We start from the raw sequence: 20,561 nt of genomic DNA on the forward strand, positions 1-20,561 counted from the left end.
AACCTATGTTAGTTAAAGTGTACAGCTTCTCTCTGCTCTATTTCTCTGAATGTGACCCAAAGGCACATTAGCTTTCCCCACAAACAGAAAAAAAACAAACCATCTGAGCAATCTTACCTGTGTGTTGGGGAGGTGTAGCTAATGGAACACAGTCATTTAAAGATAGTCTCGCTTCGTACCTTCACTTCTCAGCTGCACTGCATGCTTCACTTAATAGATGGAGACACAGTGAGGAGGAAGGAAGGGCTTCTTTGTAACAGCTGCCAATAATAAAGTAGAAGTTTAGTTTCTGTTTTCTCCAGGTGCAACGCTACTTATGTGTTGTCACTTTATCTGTTTTTGTACAGACAAAAACAGATAAACTGATTGGGTATCAGGAAAATTTAAATCAATGAAGCACAGCTAACAATGTAGCTAACGGGCAAATGCTAAAGTCAGGTAAACCTTTCCCCACCTCTTCATACATTCCTCAAAATCCAATCAGCTTTCTGATATATAAGATGATGGGAATGAATTAGCATGTGTTTAAAAATAAAAACAAGCACAAGTCAGGGCTTCTAATGTTTCTATTTCAGCGCTGTGACTGATGACAAACTCGCAAAACTGCATGCTAGCTGCTGTTTTTGTTTTCATCTGCACTTGTCTTCCATTTCATCGACACTTTACTAAAAGCTGCATTTAGCTGTTCAAACTGCCACGATGTTATAGTAATTAAGTATTCAGTAAATTGCAAATGTGAAAAGAAATGTTGTTGCTAATTGCTAAATGGAATCTGAGACATGATAGAAACATAATGAACATTATTAGTTTTCTCGCTTGACTTTTTGTTTGTTCATTTTTCTCTTTAAACAGACAGCTTACTACAAAGAATGATAAAAAACTGTTTGGCTATTCATAGTGAGTCTGACATCTGTGTGGCATTTAAAAGACACCAGACATATGTCTGTTTAAGACGCAGATAATGGTGATTAGACCACCATGGGTGTGACACACTGAAGGCTGATATGGCTGATGTGAGTCAGTTGGGATCTGTTTCTATTGTTAATGGCAAGACGCGCAGTCACAGTGTAATCGTTGTTTTATATTTACTGAAAGTAGAAATGTGGTGAAGCCTCGGCCACTTGAAGGCGAGTTTGTTTCATTGTAATGTGAGCTACATTTTGAATAGTGAGACTTATTTCAAGGAATCAGTTTTTAAAGCATTGTAAGTCTACCATGTCATTTACAACAACTAATCACATTTATTATGACTTTGGCTCTAATTAATCCTGCAACCACCAAGTATGGTAGTATTAGTGGCTGAAATATGACCTATTTTCTGCCTCCCGGCCTAGCCTCTAACTAAGACATTCTTTAGATAAATAGCTTTTCAAAAAAAGCTCCCCTTTTTGTGGTGCAGCTCCTTTTCCCTCCTCCCTCCTCTCCCCTGACAACTTTGATGGTCAATTATATTTAATAAACAGTTAGGGCGCAGAAATAAATCAATTTCAGGAGGGGCTAATCCTCCTGCTCTAGCAGACTGCGAAGCCACAAGTCCTGTAGAAATGTTTGAAAATGAACTGTAATGGAACACATATGTCATGCAGCAGAGTGCACTGGGAGCCCTGTATCCTATTCAGCTCACTGCCTTCTCCTTCAGCAGGCAGCTAACACGTGTGGTGCGCTCAGCAGAAACACTCTTCTTCTACTTCTTCAACTGCTCAGTGTATTTTTCTAGCGCATTTGCGGATGATATTTTGAACCGATGTCATGTGTTCATTGGGGCCCTTTTAATTATGCTATCAACTGAGGGCTTAGCGCATGACAGGGCCTACATTTCAACAACAGATGCACGGCCTTACATGTGTGGTTGGGATAGTTTATAAACTCTTGGGCCGGAGGTTTGGTGCTTTCGCCAGTTTGGTTAACCCATCTGAGAGAGTCTCCAGACACTGCTGGTAAAGCTGCACAAATCTGGAAAGAAAAGAAGGGAAAAAATCGATTTACAAATGACTTTTTAGTCCTAAAAGGCTCTTATCTGTTGTATTGTATGCTCCATCAGCAGCAGCAGCTCTAAAATGGTTACAAATGTTTGGTCTTTTCAACTCTTGCACTCACAGTGCTCACTGCTGCACTTTTACTTGCTCATTAACTCTTTAAACTCCTCATTCATAAACTTTCTTGGTTGCAAGTCATCGTGTGGGGAAGCATAGCCGATCCATGTCAATTGATATGCACGCCAGTTTTGGTGTGGTCAACTGTCCATCACTATGTAACTGTGGACAATCCTGGTGGCATTCAGCTGTTGCTCATGCCATCCCAGAAGGTTAATGATGAGGTTTTGAAGAATGTCGGGACTCCACATCTTTCCTGCATGCCCCATGCAGAAGTGGTTTCAGTGTGCACAGGCAGATTAAAGAACAGAAGGGGCAGGGATGGGAGATCGGGGGGGTTTGAGAGGGGGGGCATTGAACCGTGCAGCTGCCAAATGTCAAACACTAATTGTAGGGAAGCAACTACTGAATGTTGGAGAACAGCTTTGGAGGAATCCCTCATTTCTTCTTTCCTTCACTGCTTGCATCAAGAATTGATGCGTGACTGAGGAACTAGGCAACCACTTAATTGTCTTATTTAATATGAGCTTATTGACAGCCCTGTAAGTGGTGTGGATGTATAAAATTGATTGGAATTATTAAAAGGGACTGGTGGGCTGATAAAATATGAGTCTTTTTAACAGAATTTGCATTTATTTTCTTCGGCCATGCATCGCAAATTCACCATTAATAAAATCATGTGTCCCTGGTTATGTGTAAATAATCTAATTACGATTCTACCAAACCCTCTCTGTTGTGAGAAAACACTGATTTGCATCCAGCAGGTACGTTAGGCATATCCAACAGGGAGGATAATGTGTTTAAGCTAGGCTTACATTAACTAATTCATTATAATCAGACCCTTTGAAGGAGCTTGTGCTGTCGTATAATTGTCCCGAGCCAAGCAGAACTTTTCCTGTAGTGTATCCAAAGTAAAAGCCATCAGTGCAAAATTACCAGATAAAGGACAACACACGCCTATGAGTCCCTCGAAAATATGCTGTTTTTGCTCGCAAAATAAAACTTTATCTTATGCACATGCATATTCTCTCTATTTTTCTGCACCTATTTGTTCTTATTGATACTGTCAATCATACTCACTATTTGATGATTGCTTTGGAAGGGTCATCATTCCACATTTTTTCACTCTAATAACTGAACAGTGATGATTATTTGCAAGATCTAGCTGCAACATGCAACAACACATTGATAGTAGCTAGTGTAGATGTTTAGCAGGTATAATATTTATCATCTTATTTAATATGCTAATTTGCACTAAATGCAAAATACAGTTAAGACTGTTGTCAGTTATTCACCGATATTTGCAATTCCTGGATTCAAATTAATTTCTTTATCAAAGAATAAAAGGTTGGTATACTGCATATTTTGAACAATGGAACAATTGCAATAATTGCACTAAATTTCCCTCCTTCTTATCCATACATTTATGCTATCTGCAGCATTTAACTGACAAAAGAGATCTGTGAACTGATTGTCACTGTAACAGTCATTAAGTTTGGACAAAAATGAATACATTGTTGAAGACTGATGTATTGAGGTTGCTGGGTCCCCTGAATAATGAATGTGTGAGAGCTAAACCACTTATGTATGTGTGGTGAATACAACTAAATTACGTAGGTTTTATAATTGTATGTAGCTGGTAAGTGTTCTTTTACACAGAGGCAACAAAACTAAACTAATAAGAGACTAAAATGAAATCTGTCTGTGTTCAGATAAACTGATGGATCTTCAAATTTTCATATACTTTATTGCAAGCTTACAGCAGTTGCCTTGTTTCTTTCTAGTCGCAATAGCTGCAACATGTTGGGAGTGAGTTTAAATCATAAAGCTTTAGTTACAATTTTTCTGGTAATACTGAAATACGGATCTATTAATAATTGTGTAATAAATATTCTCATAGCTTAAGCTAGGAGTAACATGGCATATGTAGGACTACATGCCTGTATTTATCTTTTCCGAAACTAAATATTTTACAAAACTATACAAGAGTCGAAACTATAAGGATCAGTAAAAGTATGATCTACCAGCCTCTTGGTCGGGGGGGGATCCCTGAGCTGCACACTTGAAATGTTCAGTTCAGTGTCTCAAATTAGCTAAGAGCTAGCAGCTACAGCTGCCTGTGTAGCTGCCATCCACTGTCAGGCAATGCTGGCACTTGCGTAATATTGAAAACCTTCACCCTTAAAAAAATGTAAACAGATAATTTTTTAAAAAGTAATTCCAGCTATGTCTGATATTTTGGTATGAGACTGTAAACATATTTATTTCTGCTTTAAAATTGGCTATTTTAGCATGGCAGTTTATGGGGCTTTCCTTGCTTTTAGAGCCTCGAGTGTTTATGGAACTCTAGATTTTGTCATTTCTTTGCTGGCTTCATTTTTCAGCCTGGAGATGGCTACAGGGTTGTGATGTGAAGAAAACTGGAGGAATAAATATTTGCTTTAACCTTACATTGTCATATTATTTTTTATTGATTTTATGTGATGTACAGCATTAGCGTGAATGTTACCATTTGATGTGTTGTACCAAAGTTAGCTTAAAGCTAATTTGCATCTGCAGTCCCTTGGCAGGTTCATGTGGTTCCTGTTTATATGTAGTATAATTGGTTGAGAGGCTATAGCATTTCTAAATTATGTCGCAGTTCCGGGATTTGTTTCTCTATTATACAGACCACAGCCATTAAATGTTTCAGATGTCATCCAGTTGTTTTTTGCCGCAATATTCAAAGATCAAATGGGTAAACTTAAGCCAATTTGTAAGAAGAAATGGAGAGTTGATCTACATTGGAAAAGCTTGTTTAACGACAAAGCAATACCTTTTTTTGTGGTTTCACTGTGGTATTCTCATTCTTTATAACACAATCACGTGTCTGGCCACATCACTGAGAAGCATGACATCATGGACCAACTTAAAGCTACACTGGAGAGCGTCCAGATAAAAGTGGCAGGATTTGCGAGCCACTTAAGCCCCATCTGGTGTGAAGACTGTGTGTGCAGTCTCAGAATTTTCTTATATGTGGCATAAAAGGATTACAGCGCAATGCTTTATTTGGTATTCCTTGAAGATGACTGATTTGGACCTGCTGCAGAGTCAACATTTGACCTGGAGGGCATCAGGGCATATCGTGGCTGTGCGTGAAATGACAAACTCTCGAGATACTGATCATTAAAGATTTTACATATGGAACATATTTAATTATAGATTAAAAACGCCCCCTGTGAAGTAAGTTCACAAGATCATAAATATGAATGTGTTTATATCAGTTTGATTGAAACAAAAAGAAGTCAAATGGAACTTCAATTTCAAGCACACACAAAAAAGAGACTTTCCTGGGTGATCATTATCAAGCTCATTACATGCTCCTAATTTTGATTTTGAAAACAAAAGCACTGAAGAGTGCTCAAAAGGTGTCATATATATTAAAGCGTAATGAAAAATGTGTTATTGATTCAGTGCTGCACACATCGTTTAAAAAGCAGGTCTGGTTCTAATAAGCATCACAGAGATTCAAGCTGCCTTTCTCAAAGCTACTAATGATGTCCCGATGGAGTTGTGATTCTGTGAGTAGTGTTAGTTCTGCTTCAGCTGAGCTCAGCATTCAACTTGTCTCATCATATAACCCTGATTGATCAGGACAACACCCCACCCTTAATACACAGACTTCACCTCTCCCTCTTTATTCTTACCTGTCAAACACAAGATTTTAATAACGGTAAAAGTTCTACGGTTTCCTGGAGTCTGTTATTTGTTTGTACTGGATTTCTTAAAGGACGGTTTCGCTGAAATGACAAAATATCTAAAAAATATATAAATATATATTTATATCCTTTCTTGCTCACCTGGAGATGTATCAGTCCTGTAAACAGTTTGATGCTGTATGTGTAATGGGTTTGAGATCCTAAAATTTATGCCTCCTTCTTTAATATAAAGCCTCACTGAAATAATGGCACTGTTGTCCCAGAAAACCCATAGAACACACCGCCAACACTTTTCAAAGCAACTATACCAGCAATTTTTTTTAAAGAAAGCAGTTTCACTGAAAAATTGCTCATGTTGAGTGCTATTGATTATTTTTCAAGTGCTTTGCAAACAAAATTGTTTGTCTCCGAGTTGGATATTTGAAAAACTGAGCACATAAAAGGAGAGCTTTCTGCCAAAGGTAAATGATCTCCTTTTATGTATGTTTTGAAATACTCAAAATCTATGTCTCCATCATGGTGAGCTAAGCTATTAGTGTGGTTCAAACAACTGACCTCCCAAGAATGCCAGTAGCAGCAGCTGTTTCGGTAAGTAGAGTAAGTTTACACTTAGAGACAAACTTAACCCGTGAATCAAATCTCTAGAAAAAGGCAAAACCATGCATTTCAATGTTAATGTGCAATGTTAAATTGATTTTGTAGCCGATGCAAGTGATTTGTAGAGTAACCCAGTGTAATGAAAATCAAGTCTGCATTCTTTTTTATCTGTGGTATATTATTATTGTGTGCTCATCAATGAAAAAAATTATTTATTATTAAATAGCTACACTAAATTGCTTTCAATGAATATTGAATATTGAATTGAAGTGCCTTCAAATAATGCTGCAACTTTGACAGTAATGCAGCAATGATGCTCGCTGTGAAGTCCTGACAATTTCAAGCCCATTTCTACAGTCTTTTAATAGATTCTTACATTATACAGAAATGAATGGCTTAAACAGTAAATAAAAACAGAAGGTCAAATCTCAGTGTTTTGTAATATACTACACATTACTGTTTTTTTCTCATGCTGCACCAAGAAGCCTACTCTAGTTATCAGATATCCTAAACAGGAATGCTGGCTGGATGTATTGTGTCTCAAACTTACTTCCATACATAACTTGCACCTTTGAATGTGTTAGAATCACAGGTCATATAAAAGTAAAGTCATGTGACAATGAAATTACACTCAATTTAATTTCTACTGTTTTACAGCAGGACATAATAAAAAATAATTTGTTCCTTTCAAGACTGTATAATTATTTAAATACAATCTCAAATGAATAAAACCACATGAGATATTGCACTGTCAATATCTGTTTTGAACAACTTAAGCCAAAATGCAAGTAAATCTTTACTATTTTCATAGGAATCAAGAGGATAAGTAGCAGCTAGGTGCTGCCAATCAAATACTCTGATCATCAGCATGTGTGAGCACCTGTAAAACAGACATTTTGGGAGTTTGAGGTATGAATGACATAGTAGCTAATGTTTCATCACAGAAAACAGCAAGACTCAAGTCTGGATTAACTTTAAAAAAACAGAAGTTGTGAAAATCTATGGTATTAAGTGAAAATTACTATAAACATAAGTCAACCTAAATTCATTACAGGGCGCTGAGGTGTCTTTAAATTCTCCTCCCGATGCTAAGACATCCCTCTCAATTTGTCTGAGACCAGCACCAGCCTTGATGGTACAGTAAAATCTTACCATTAGATTGCAGATTGGAGTCAACTGATTGCAAGTGCATTCGCTTCTGTTGGGAAAAACATGTTTTATTTAGTTAACGACATTAAATTCAGACTTTACTCCATAATGGCCGTGGCCAGCCAGAATGTTTCTCCTACTGTTTGTATGTGAGAACATATTTGAATAACAACATTACTTAGCAATAAATTGGGAATTTAAATAATGAATATATGTCATTAAATATTTTTGATATATTAAATATTTTAAATATGTCAATTTAATATTATACCCGGGCATCTAAAAACTGTTCATTTATACTGAGTGTAGGCTGTCATTCAGCTGTCAGTATGCCAAGTGAGAGGTGTCCAGATTTGTTTACTCTGGGAAGGCTGTAAAACTTAGAGAAAAGAGTCCATTTTGAATTAAAGAGACAGTTAACCTCCTTCTGCCTGGTGGCAGTGATAGTGAGGCGAGTTGTTGAGGATATATGAACTATTATGTCAGTAAGCACTGTTGTTTTTGCCACTAGTAGTTGCTGTTAGCTTCTGTTAGCTGCTATTAGCGAGTGTTAGCTGCTGCTAGCTGCTGTTTGCCCATGCTAGCTGCTGTTAGCCAGTGTTAATGACATTTTCTTTGAAGTGGATCTCTCATACCATGTGACCAGTGTTGGGAAGGTTACTTTTAAAATGTATTCCATTACAGATTACAGAATACATGCCCCAAAATGTATTCTGTAACGTATTCCGTTACTCAATGAGAGTAACGTATTCTGAATACTTTGGATTACTTAATATATTATCATGCTGTTTACAACTACATGAATGTACTATTGCTGTGATTTATTACTGTTACTGAAGGTCCGCGGCTCCGAACCGTAGTAAAGGGACCTCTGGCTAATAGGGTGGGTTCTGTGTCGGGCTCGTAGCCGAAAACTAGCTTTACTTTGTTGTCTGGGTCAACTTTGCTTGCAAGAGACAGAGAGAGGCGTTGAAAGGCTGCTCCAACGGAACTTATTGTTTCGGAGGAAAACACGAACACGGTGTACAGTCGAGTCTTAATAGCTTACTTACAACTGGGCTCGTCAGGCACTCTTCTTGGCTGCAGTGGTTATTATTATATTTACATGCTTCCAGCTCCCGTTTTTGCTCGATGACAGCTCGTACTTTTCCTTTTTCTCCCTCCCTCGCTCACAGACACATAGCAGTCCATTCTCCCTGCAGCACGGACTACACTGCCTATGATGCTACATTATTTAGAGCTATACCTGTAGCATTCTGCCTATTAGCTTAGCACAACAACAACAAAAAGGTGCTCTTTCACCCAGAAAACATGCAGAGAGAGAGAGAGCGTCACCCTGTAACCATGGCAACTGTAACGCTGCCGCCTGGAACAACAGAACGTAGCTGTCAAACAAAACCCAAACAGGCCTGACCCGCCACAATATGAAAAAGGGAAGTACCGCCGTGTAATCCATTTATTTCAACAAAGTAACTGTATTCTAAATACCACCTTTTTAAACGGTAACTGTAACGGAATACAGTTACTCATATTTTGTATTTTAAATACGTAACGGCGGTACGTGTATTCTGTTACTCCCCAACACTGCATGTGACAAAGTAATCCAACTATTTATAAGAGGGAAAGTGTGACTTGAGCCAAACATTAACTGGCATATAAGGAGAAAGGAGGGTCACATGTCTAATCTGCTGACAATAATTACATTGATGTGGGGAATAAATTAGCATGTTTATGCACCTTTTCGTGTGTTAGAGCCCTGACATCAATACGGCTTCAGGTGAGAGGGAAGAGAATGACGTGTTGTTTCTTTCCTTTGTGTTTTCACTTTTTTGGTGTCCCTCTGACTTTGGATACCATATATGGGATGGGTCTCTAGCCACATACATAAAACACCATTAGGTAAGAATGCAGATGTCCATCTTGGTCACTGTATTCAAGATAATTGGGCAAAATGATCTTGAATACTTTCGCAAATGAGCATATGCTGGAAGACATAATTACACACTAATCAATCTACATTCTAAAGTACTAATTCTTTTTTCTATTAAATAACCTAAAAAATTACTAACTGTGCCTGTAACTCTAAGATGACCAACAGACCTCAGGGAGCAAAATTAGCATTGTCTTCTTTCCCATTCATGTGTACAACTTGTGTTATTTTTGCACTATTATTATTATTTGTCATTTGGTTTGCACATCTATTCTACACTATTGTATTACATCAGCCAAAATAGATGCCCTGCATTTTTAGAGCCACAAAGCTGGACAGCCTCAAGGTTAATATTTTCAGATTTGTTTTCTGCAAAATACAGAATTCAAGTCTGTCTCATTTGTGTGTACCAAGTAGGTCAGACGCTGAAATGCTAAATAGGATACTTGTGTAAAAAAAAAAGAATTTACATATTTTTTCACACAATATTTTTAAACCAAAGTGACGGCATGTTATTTCGGGACCGGCCCACACACTGCTCCTTTGTGAGATTTATCTTGCAGAACAACAATCTAAAATAGCCAAATAAAAGAGTGGTTCTTTTTTTCCCCCCTCGGACAGTATTTACAAGAAGGCTGTCTTCAGCTGCGGAGTGGGGGTGTGTTTGTTTTCACACTGCTCCAAAGAATATAAGCAGAGACACTATCTCCATTCCCATCTGATCTGGCCAGGTAAAGCTGCAGCAGAAGTGTTGGCAGGCAAAGACTCCTCTGGACCAAATGGAGTTGAGGTATTTGCCTCTAAGGCATCTGAAGTAGGACAGTGAGAGGTGTGTATATGCAGCTCCTTCAATCAAGCCCTTTCTTTGCTAAATTAACACATTCCCCATCAGAGGAGAGTAATTTAAGGTAATCACTGATTAGAATTCATCATATTTAATTATAAATATGCCATATGTTATAGCTGTCTGGTAGTAGAAAATCTTTACAATCTTTTTTATTGTAGGTGGGATTTATTGGGCAAACAAAAATCTTCTTGTGTGGTTCACATCTTGACTGAATAATTCTAAAAAAAAAAATAATAAAACATTTTTATTGAGCTATGCTATCAGAAACACAAATCGGGAATCAATTTTGTAATTTGATCAGACTTGATTAACAGTTATTGGACATTAGCAAACAGCTTCACCACATTTGGATGCAATCATTGCTGTTTGATGAATTCAAATATGTGGCATCGGTTCATTTAACAGGAAGCTGCTGTAATGTTTGCTGAAATATTCTATGTCCGTGCGAGATTATGTCAATCATACAATATGTGGAGAGAGAAAATAGGTCCTTGGGGATTTTTTTTAATCAACAGAAAATCCAAACAGCGTCTTTGATGAATGGATCAATAAAAACGCCAGAATCACCTTCAATTTCCTATTTAATGTGCATTTATGAAACTCTCATGAGAGTAACATCAGAGAAAACTCCATCAATAACTTGATTATGTGGGCATGTGTTAAAAGTAAAAGTCTAAAAATATTTAATTTCAACAGGCGTCGAGTCAAACCCAGACCAGTGTTCCCCATAAGGGAAAGCAATAACTATGACCTCAGTCTGTTATTTTGGTAATGGCTAATTAGAGGGGGCTTGTTTCCGATTAGCTCCTAATGTTACTTACACAGACCATTGCCTTGTTTCCGTGTATATTGAGTTATCCCCCCTTGCTGCTGTGCTACAGGAATAACTGGTCTGACTGTTCCAATCAGGCTGTTTGTTTATGTCTTTGATCACATATGCAATCATGACACTGTCAGTCCATTATTCTTGCTTTTCAAACCCTTGTGTTTTAATGTATGTTTCTCATTTAATCTAATCACTGCTCTGAAGTGATCCTGAGAAGTTTCCGGGAGAATAAATTATTCTTGGCAAAGTGTGATTTGGCTTATCATCGAACAAGTCGTTCTTCTGCCTCCGTCTCTACGTGTTATTTTCTTTACTGGGCGATTAGAAACTACACTAGAAGTAAATCTTTAGAATAAGTGGGACCTCCTCCCTAACTGATTTATCACTGTCTTCCAAAAGAACTCATGATCTAGCACCCAGTCTGTTTTTTATCAGTGCCTACCCAAACATGACTGTCACAGAAACCAGACCCGCCACCTTTATGACTGAGGTTTGGTTGTGTTTAGGCAACTGAAACTACTTAGGGAACAATTATCATGATTCAAAGGCAGCAGTACTGCTGCAAACATCAGCTTCGACTAAACATCTACACCAAGTTCCCCCTGAAGTTGTTGGAAACTAATTATCAGTTGTTCTTTTGACCACTGGATATTATTCTCAGAAATCTGCTGCCTCAGACGATGCTCTTTGTGCTTTAATGCAGTCAGTGTTGTGTGGAGATTCTTGAACAGCATCGGAGTGAATGTCTCCACCTCTCTGGCTGTTGGTTCCTACAGGGCACCACCTTTTCTTTTTCAGTTAGTCAGAGAAGAATAATTCAGAATGAAAGTATAAAAGAATGATGTAATAACTGTCATAATTTTCAATATATGATAAGTACTTTCTGTCCTCGTACACACATTCATCTTTTGAATTTAGTCATAAATTTTGTATGTTAACATTTTTTGCCATAAGTAATGCTCTTATACGTTATCTTGGTTAATACGCTGCTGATAGTTTTGGAAAGCTGCACACCTCCTCTGTGTTGGTTGCTTCACATTCTGCTTTTCTTGGTGCTTTTTTTTAACATTTCCACTTTCCACACCCACCATTTATTCATGTCTTGTTGTAGAGCAGTTCATTATTCGAATAAACTGTTCACCTCCTGTTGTACCAGATAGTTTTGAATCACATTTCTCTTCGCTAATATAGTTATACCCGACCCAGAACCACTGATTTTGGTACAAATTTGTTGTCTATGTCAGCGGTACCCAACCTTTTTTGCACCACGGACCGGTTTATGTTCAAGAATATTTTCACGGATCAGCCTTTAAGGTGTCGCAGATAAATACAACAAAATAAAACCAGTACTGGTACCAAAAAAAGATTTATTCATAACAGATGGGAAAAGACCCAGGGAAACTGAGTTAACGATAAAAACAGTTTTAAAAAATAAGGATAAAAACCCTGAAAACCATAAATTTCACAACCGAGCCTCAACTCTGGCGACCCGGTACCAAACGACTCACAGACCGGTACCGGTCCATGAACCGGGGGTTGGGGACTGCTGGTCTATGTGACTAAGCAGTGGGAATTCATGATATCCCTTTGCCAGGGTTTTTAACAGTTACAAAGAGTCCATAGCCTGTAAATAAAAGATGGCCATTGCTTCCAGGTCTGTAAAGTGCAGTCAGTGCAGAAATGCCTTAAACATGCGTTCTTTAGGCAGCAGAATTTGACTCTTCTGGCTGCAAATGTCTACTTTTAGCGTTTAGTGTACTTGCCACTCGGTTTCTCAGTCACATCCAGTCCTTGCTCAGTACCCACTTTCCCATGTGTCCTTAAACTTCACTGAAATATACCATCTGCAATATGCACTACTCATTCTAAAAGAGACAGCCTGGGGAAGTCGGGATCTACAGAGTCCAAGGAATCATAGTCTAATCCAGTTTAATCACCTATTGCCATGTTGATGGCACGACTAGTTTGCCAACTTACAGATAGCAGACACGTGTAAAGTCTTTTCTAGATGTCTTAGCTATGAGCTATCACCAGGGGGCAGTGTAAAAAGTATGTACAGTCATTATTCTTGCCCATGGTTGTGCATTCCCATGATTACACTCTCTGGGGGACTATAAATCCTGCATTAGGCTGAAGTTGCATTTGCATTGCAAAGTATTTTTGGACTGAATTTATAATAAATTATTCCAACATCATGCATCATGCCCATTTTGTTTATGAGAAACAACAGTTAAGATTTTAAAAAAAATGCTAACTTTGATGACTTTTGGCGTCTAAGTGAACAAAGAAGGAATGTTTTTTGTTTTGCAGGAGAATTCTCCATTAGAAACACCATCCGTTCTCTTCCCCTTATCCAATTCAGGGTCGCGAAGACTGCATAGATCATTAATGTAAAAGACACATTGTTACTGTTGTGGAAAACTGCTTTATATTTCCACAAAACATACTGAGCAAGAGGTCCCAGCAGGATGAGTGTGTCCTTATTTCCCCTTTCAACTCAGTGAAAAGCTGATCGGTGCACTAAATTTAATGGGATCCAAATATTCATCTTGAGCTGACCCATTTGGAACACCATTGCACTGTACACCTGGGAGATAAGATAAATGTGAAGCAAACTCAAGCCAAAACAGGCCTTTAATGCACCGTCAGAAACAAATGTGAATCATTTTTTTTGCAACTGAGGTAGATTTAATATTTAAGATATAAATAACAGAAGCTTGCAGTCAATTGTTTATATGCATTGTTTGTCTTGTCACATTCATATATACTGCCTTATTCAAATATAGCTAATCTAATGAGCTACTTGTAGATCTGCATAATAAAGGACTAGAAATGTTGACAGCGCTCAGCTACTATATTCAGAATTGTCTGTGTTTGCTTAAAATTGCATGCCTGAGCTAAAACTGAACTGCATCTGCATGTGTCCGATCCTGTCTACCAGCGGCTGCTTTACAGAGAGGATACACTGTCACTTTCATCGGCACTGGCCCACATATGATGTGACACAAATGGAGGCAGAATGGCCACTGAACTGAGAGCCTGCAGTGTTTGCAGTGAACAAGTGCCAGAGAAATGTGACTTCCTCTCATGCCGTCAGATCGTCTGTTTCGGTTGAGTTGAAATCTGGCTTCACTTTCTGCTGGAACTCAGCAAACTCTCGCTGGATCAGCAAAAGCAACCGATAAGGATTCCACTATCAGTTTTAACCCTTCCCGCAGCTTTTTAATGCGATCTGCAGCAATGCAAGAAGTCCTTGTTAGTTGGGCTTCTTGTGTGCATAATTACGGGTTTTTTTTAACTTGTGGTGTTAAAATTTAAAAATTAAAAAAGAATCTAGCAGTTCACTTGCAAAGTAGAAAAGCTCACATCCTGTTCATGCTCCACGAATGCGTGGTTTGTGGGAGTGTGCAAGTGTGAACTATGCCTGTTGGACGACCTGTCAACACTATAGTCACAGCTTTCTGGTTCATGGTCGCTGCTCTCATTATCAACAAGCTTTCAGCATAGCAGCTTTTATCTGCAGCTCCAGCCCTGCTGTCACCCTGCTTCAGGTGTTAGGCAAGAGCAAAGAACAGCTTCTCCAACACCACACATTGTTCACTCAACAGAGAAGTTCTGTGAAATCAAGCGACAGTCGTGACACTCACCGAAAAATATGAGCATGTCTTAAGTTTATTACGGTCTTTCTTTTTGCTTTTTTTGTGGCCACTGCGGGGCTAAAGGTGTGGAGACTAAGTTGCTGTATTATTATCACCTTTTATGGCAGCTGTGTTAGCAAACAGTTGATAATTTGCACATTAAACATTACCAGTAATTTGTGTCTTTGCGATATCCACACTACTTTAACTCTATTTTTGATTTCTGCCAACACCTGAGGGAAATATGTGTCTCCTTGGCTGCTAAAACCTCCCTTATATTCACCTGATGTGTCTGATGTTTGGTGTTGAAATTTGTTTAATTAGATGACTTTTCATGCAAAGATTGAGTCAATTCCAGTGCCCCCTAGAGGATATGAGGATCATTAAATACATAAACACTGCATTAGACAAAAAGGAAAGCTCACTGAGTATGCAAAGTGGAAAGCTGCCCTTCTTCTAAAAAACTAACTGCGCCTAGAAAATGTGATTTTTCTTGCATCAGCCAAACGTTTGCTTTGCTGAGAACGTTTGGCTGATGCTGTTACTGCAGGAAAGATCAGGCAGAGATTGTGAATGCTGAAAGCGAGAATTCTAGTGACAAATGAGCAAAATACTTGAAAACAAAGTTTTCACCAGATTCTTTGTAGGCCTGTGAAAAAATAAATACACCCCATGATTCAATAGCTTGTAAGACCAGCTTGAGCAGGACTTGTTTTCTGTATGATTTTATCAGTCTCTCACATCATTGTGGAGGAATTTTGGCCCACTCTTCTTACAACATTGCTCCAGTTCATTGAGGTTTGCATGCATGCATTTCTGCACAGCTCACATAAAGTCCTGCCACGTCATTTCAATCAGGCTGAGGTCTGGACTTTAACTAGCAACACCTTGATTCTTTTTCCTTTTTCCCCCCCAGCAGTTCTCTGGATTTGCTGGCGTGCGTGGGATCACTGTCATGTTGCATGACTGAGTCTGGGCCAAACTTTAACTGTCAGACCTCACTTTTTAGTCTATGGTGTTGTAGTTTTTACATACCTAACATAAAAAGAATCCCCAGTGCAATCCCAGAAGAAGATTAAAATCTCGTTGGGGTTGCAATCATGTGGCAATACCCGCTCCTCTGCATGAAGTGCTACAAACAGCATTTCGTGCAGAAGAGCGGATGGTCGATTTAGGTCATGTCCACACTAATAGGTTTTTGTTTGAAGATGCATCTTTTCTCTCTGTTTTGGCTTTCCGTTCACACTGAGATGGCTTTTTTGGTCAAGAAAAACTGAGCTTTTTTAAAAACGCTCTCCAAAGTGGATAAATTTAAAAACCAGCCGATTCAATTAATACGGCGGACAGCATTGTACAGCAGTTGTTTTGTTTGATCTCAATTTTGACAGTCCTGGGGCAGGGATAGCTCAGTAGGTAGAGTGGTGGCCCCATGAGCGGAAGGTCGGGGTTCGATTCCCCTGAACAGCTACCCTGAGGTACCCCTGAGCAAGGTACCGTCCCTACACACTGCTCCCCGGGCACCCAATGGCTGCCCACTGCTTCACTGAGTGAATGGGTTAAACGCAGAGAGGAATTTCCCCACGGGCATCAATAAAGTATACTTTCTTTCTTCTATTAAAGATTTATATCAGTTTGTACAATGTCCAGATAGCTCAAGATAAAACTCGGCACTTTTCCTTGAAAGTTTGCTGCAACGTTTCAAAGAGCCGGCAAGTAAACAAACGGCAGACGGAAATGACGCAGGTCGAATCGTCTTACGTTTCATGCATGCGCAGTACAGCAAGGTAGCTTTTTCAGTGTGCCTGAAAATGACTGAGATGAAAACGATGTTTTCGAATTTATCCGGATTAGTGTAGGCATGACCTCAGTGACTACAAGGTGTCTGCAAAACAAGCCCAAATCATCATCCCACCACCACCGTGTTTGACGCCTGGTGTGAGGTGTTTGTGTCGATGTGCTGTGTTTACTTTTCACCAAATATGGTGTTGAGCATTATAGCGAAACAGCTCCATATTGGTCTTGTATATTTAAAGGATGTTTTAGCAGAAGTCTTGTGGCTTGTTTAGATGCAACTTTACAAAGCTACGCTGTGCTGTCACGTTCTTTTTAGAGAGCAGAGGCTTTCACCTGGCAACCTTTCAAAGAAAGCCATTTTTGCTCAGTCTTTTCTTAGTTGTACTCTCATGAACTTTAACATTTGACATGCTAACTGAGGCCACACTGACACTTATCGCTTTGGTTTTTTCCAGTGTCTCTGAGCGTGGGTTGAATTTGCTGGGACGTTCCTCCTGGGAAGATTGTATCATTGCATTAACACACACCTGAATGCTCCAGTGCAGCCAAGTGCCCAGACATCTGCTTTTATAGAGGTGTGAACGCTTGCTGATGATTAATTAATCAAGAGTATTTGATTAGCAGCACCTGGCTGCTACTTACCCTCTTAATTCCTATGGAAGCAGTAATGGTGTACTCAGTTTTCCACAGGGCTTCATAAAAATCCAGTGAAAACTTTCTTTTTCCACGACTGTATAGCTCCTTGAATTTTGCAAATGTGTTTAAGGCAAAGTTGCCAGGGTATATTTGTACTGATCAAAGTAATGGATGGACCGAACAAGTAAAGGACAAAGCTTTGAATTGCTAGGCCCTCCGGAGTGCAAAATAAATGAAAGATATGAACTATTAAATGTGTCTATTATAGATGTAAAATCAGAACCTTTAAACTTTGTGTGGTTTATCTTTAAAGTTCCTTCTTTGGGCATTTTTTTCCTTTAATAAGCCACAGGGATAAGATACGCCAAGTATATTTTAAATGTTATTTATGGACTCAGTGGGAACAGAGCTTCCAGAAAATCAGCAGTGCTTCACAGGCTTCAGAAAAGAAGATTTGATTGGAGATTCTCAAGTGCCTTCCTCCCCTCTTCTCCCCTGCAGAGCGACTCATCTGTTCCTAATATTGCACACTTGTGCCTTGGAAACCTCTGTAACTAATGCATTATGCTAGTCCTTTTGAAAAAATGCAGAAGGCTTTTTACAAGATCTATAGCGAAAGACGGTCTGCAGATAGTGTCAGGTAGAGAATTTGTGATCACACGTTATCGGTCCTTGAGTGTATGCGCTCTGATGCTACATAAGGGATAGGCTATTCGATTCACATTATTCATTGATGGCCACACATTTTACATGAGCTTAGAAAGTATGGCTCTTTCAAGAGTAAGTTATAAAGTCTTACCCTTGGGCAGACTCCGTTTTTCTTAGTAACCTCAGGTTAACAGACTTAAAGGAGCAAATCAAAACTTGGTCAGAATTTTAAGGATGATTTCTTTCTTCTTTTTTTTGGTCCTTCTGTGGTAAAGGCCACAGAAGCCTTTGTCTGAGTGCTTCTTTTTATGTGACATTAGTAGTACAAGTCTCAAGGCTGTATTTATTCAAAGTAATCTTTTTATTTTTTTAAATCTGACTTCAGGGGCACATTTGTCCTATAGTTCTCTATTTGCATGCTAAATGTAACATCTGTATATTATACGCCATTTTCCATGTAGATTTTTTTTCCGTGAACCCGGTAAGAAATTTAAAATACTGTTAACATTTGACTGAATATTTCTGGGTGCAGAGACAAACAGGGTAAAGATAGATTGTGTGAGAACTAGCAGTAAAATGATGAATTGCTGCTCTTTATCGAGCCCCCTTTACTTTTGTTTCTCTTGGTTTTTTCCCCATCCTGGGAAAATCTGTTGTTTAGCAATGTTACCTTTCATACAATCAAATTAGTCTTTGGGAAACCAACTATAACAAAGCGGCAACCAACAGCACCTACACGGTAATAAAGAACCTACATGTTCATTCATGCATAAACCGAGGTGTAGGGGGGCAGGTTTTCTCACAATGATTATAATAATAATAGCAGCATCTGCCATATTGGCAGCCAATACATCGTGTGATAAAGAAAATTATTATTTTTATTTGGTCCAAAAGATAAGTCGAGCCACAAAGGGCAAAGCCACAGAGTCTTTATACTTTATCTGCACGTCTTTGCCATGACATTTTAATTAGCTACTGTATGTGAAAGCAGATTTAGTTTGGCAGTTTGACTGAGGTCATATAAAATGGGGATTTTTTTTTTCCTCTCCTTGTGCAGTTTTGCTTTTGTGTAAATCTGGGTTCCACTGACCCACATCCTGTTTCTAACCTCCTTGAGAGAATTCAAAACAGGCAGCTGTGAGAAGCGAAGCAAAGCATTTATTGGCTTTTCTTCATTTACACATAACCATCTGTGATAAAGATCTCCTTAGCAACAGCAAATATTTTGCACATTGTTATCTCTACTGTAGATCTGTTTTGTCTTTTTTTCCCCATTTCACGATCGATTTAGCTTGGCCAAAAGTTGGCCATGTGGCATGACGTGTAAACAATCAATCGGGAGCGCCGTGTCCGCGTACTGCTCCGAGTTAACTTCAACCACCCTGCCGCTGACACCTGTGTTGTGCAATCATTCGCACATTTACATGTTTATGCCTGCGTGGATGTTGTGACGGTTGAGCTGCTGTTCTCTGTCATAACAGTTCGACGGGGCTAGAGTTGTTGTTTGGTTCATGCCATCTGTCAGAAGTGGAGGCAACTGTAGCCTTGTTGGTTCCCAGCCACAAGCCCAGTCTACTCATGGGGTCACCGTGAGACCTCTTCCAACAGCCTTTAAAGTTACTAATCCACTCAATGTGCAGGGGCCACAAAGCTCCAGCAGACCCTTGCAAAACCTTGCTGATGTTTGTAAGAAAAACAAACCATACTATTGATGTATAAATCATTTGGAGGTTACACTCAGTTTTGACAATATTACCGACTCCCAGGGGAGTTGGAGGCATATATGAAACCACAGCGAGATGGATAGTGTATTGTAGGAACATCATGTTTCAGTGCAACATGAAAAGGCATCCCGAAGTGCAATAACTCATCTTTGCAGTCTCCCACATGGCCCTCATGTCTTTGACATATCTAGGGGAGAGTGGTGATGATTACTAAATGGCCCGGCTCCAAAGCCCAAGCACACACAAAACACCCTCATCTCACATGCTGAAACCTACATGCCTCTGTTGCTTTACAACAAAGGCTTCGAGTACAGAGGATTAACAATGACACCAGGACAACTCTTCACGGCACTCAGAGTGCGCATTACTCTGTACACTTTTTTTAAATTTATTTCTCCGCTCAGACTATTTGTGGCTTTTTGTGAACAAAACTGTGGTGACATTATTTTAAGTTACTAATTTGACATTTGGGGCTTATTGTTATCTTGACGGCAGTTGGCAATATTGCTGCTGCCTCATGTTTGTACACTAAATACAAATCTACAATGTACACATATATCGTTGCTAACATAAACAATGAGAAATATTAAAACACAACACACACAAAAAAACTGCCATCACCATTGTGAGTGCTGCCCAATGTCATCTTCAGAAGAAGCGTTATTCCCTTGGTTGCTGAGAGTTAATAGTTAATAGCAGCTAAATTTGGAGCTACAGCTAGCAATCATTTAGCTTAGCCTAAGGACTGTAAGAACAGCTAGCCTGCTAAGTAGTTAGCTAAAACATTACATATAAAAGCTTTACACATTAAGTTATTGTTTAACATAAAAACAATAAGAACCTGAAAAGTAACTGCAGTCTAATGTATTGTGTGTGTCTACACACTGTATAAGTGTATTGTGTTGTTTCAGCTTCAAAGGTGAGTGAAAGCTTTCCTGTTATGCTAGTTAATGTTCTTTTAACTCTACCAGAGGTTATTCT

The sequence above is a fragment of the Neolamprologus brichardi genome, chromosome 5 (genome assembly GCF_056152115.1).
Source record: "Neolamprologus brichardi isolate AB-2024 chromosome 5, ASM5615211v1, whole genome shotgun sequence".
In the NCBI taxonomy this organism is placed as follows: domain Eukaryota; kingdom Metazoa; phylum Chordata; class Actinopteri; order Cichliformes; family Cichlidae; genus Neolamprologus; species Neolamprologus brichardi.